Source organism: Octopus bimaculoides, chromosome 13 (genome assembly GCF_001194135.2).
Source record: "Octopus bimaculoides isolate UCB-OBI-ISO-001 chromosome 13, ASM119413v2, whole genome shotgun sequence".
Taxonomy (NCBI): Eukaryota; Metazoa; Mollusca; class Cephalopoda; order Octopoda; family Octopodidae; genus Octopus; species Octopus bimaculoides.
The window spans coordinates 61,678,292-61,680,299 of NC_068993.1; the positions used below are offsets into that span (position 1 = coordinate 61,678,292).

Below are 2,008 nucleotides of genomic sequence, written 5' to 3' on the forward strand. Positions count from 1 at the left end.
TATATATATACATACCCACGCATTGTGCATTTGGACTGTGTGATTTTGTTTGGTAGAGTGGCATATTTCTTTACAACGCATGTAACTTGCTGGCGTAATCGTTTCTTCGAAAACTTTCAGATGATTGGGTGTTTCTTATTCTAATATTCCTTAAGTCTCTTCATGTTGTCTGTCGAGAGATTTTCCCTGGCCTTTCTGTAAAATTCGTATCGGTTTCGGTTCAGTTAGAAAGTCCACTGGGATTTTTCTCGACAGTGCTGTTGCGCTTGCGATAGCTGACTTCGGATTTTTTCGTTGCCATGGTGTATGTATAGTAATTTCCCTTGTGATATGAATTAACTTAATTTCAGTGTTGATTACTATTTCGATCTTCGCAGGAAAGGTTGTTTCTTTGTATTTACTCAAAAAAGATAACCATTTCTTTTGGCGAGGCTTGTACTAATGGCAAACATTTATAGGAGACTGTATTCACTAACCGGTAGAATGAATAAACCTCTATGTCAACGTTTCTGGATTCGACGCCATGATGCTTATGTATATATATATATGTATCTGTGAATATATCTATATGTGTGTGCGTGTGTGCGTGTGTGCGTAGGTAGGTAGGTAGGCAGGAAGCCATAATAATAATGTTGGTTTCAAATTTCAAGGCCAGTAATTTCGGGGGGAGAGGGTAATCCAATTACATTGGCTCTAGTGCTGAACTTGTACTTATTTCATCGACCTGAAAAGGATGAAATATGAAGTGGTTCTCGGTGGAATTTGAGCTCAGGACGAAAGGACGGACGAAAGGACGGACGAAAGGACGGACGAAAGGACAGACGAAATGCCGCGAAGTATTTTGCACGGCTTGCTAACGATTTTTGCCTGTTCGCCACCTTAATAATTATTATAATGATATTAGCATTCTGAATTGATCATTATATTGTTAGTAAAATGTAAGATTTGAACTTCAAAATCAGTTATTTAGTTAAAGATATATTTACAGCTATTGGATGCCATACTGACCCACAAACTACAAACTGACTTGCAATATGGTTAAAAGATCACAAACCATAGATCTATCATTGTTCAGACAAAACACATAGTGCACCTGGTTGGCGTCTTAGAGAAAGTAAAGATTATATACTTACGCGTCTGAAAGTGTACCAAAAACTATATTTCCAACAAGAAATCCTGCAAACATTGCTGACACCGCAATGTTTTTCAACCAGTTTCTTTCGCAAACCAAATCAAACTGAAGAAAATCAGAATAACATTTTAAACAGCGCTAATTATTAAAGATGTGTGTGTGTGTGTGTGTGTGTGTGTGTGTGTGTGTGTGTGTGTGTGTGTCTGTGTATCAAACATAGCAATATTTGCCGTGGGAGAACCTTTTATACAGGCGGCAATGTATATCCTACATTCAGTAGGATCTACATCGCCATTTGGAATTAATGCAGCTCCCGTCGCTAATATTTATATTTAGATAATTTAATTAAAAATAGTGATAAGTTCATTGACGAATGTCAAACATTCTGAATGAACTCGAATTTGTCCTTAATTTAAAGAGCAGAAACGAAAATATGGTGGAAAATACTGGGGACCCTCGGAGAAAAGTAAATATTTGATTTTATATCTCTTCAACCTTTAAGATTAGTGAATATATTTATATATATATATTCCATGAAGGAATAAATTACAAACATTTCGTCAGCCGGAATCTATAGAAATATAGAAAGTGGACGACTTTATCTACATTGGTATCCCTAACCCACTTTGTTTATTTCTTTTCATTGCCGTACATTTTAATCATTACAATTTTCCACTAAATTTCGTATTTCTTCTGCCACACGGAATTTTCTGTCTAGAAAATTTCCTTTCTCACTGCATAAATAATCATTAAATGCTGCAAACTGTGGAATTGTTTTTCGCAAAGATTTCCCTTTACGTTAATCAGAAAACTAAAATTTATCTACAACATCTACTGAAATTTCCGTTTATTGAAATCACGATTTTATAAGACTTA

The 2,008-nt window shown here is 35.5% G+C and overlaps 1 protein-coding gene across 1 annotated transcript in view; it reads right to left on the bottom strand.

Moving 5' to 3' along the window:
* The window catches only part of LOC106880856 (uncharacterized), an 11,237-nt gene that overhangs the window by 5,854 nt on the left and 3,375 nt on the right, over positions 1 to 2,008 (bottom strand). The gene's annotated exons all lie outside the window — the stretch shown is intronic.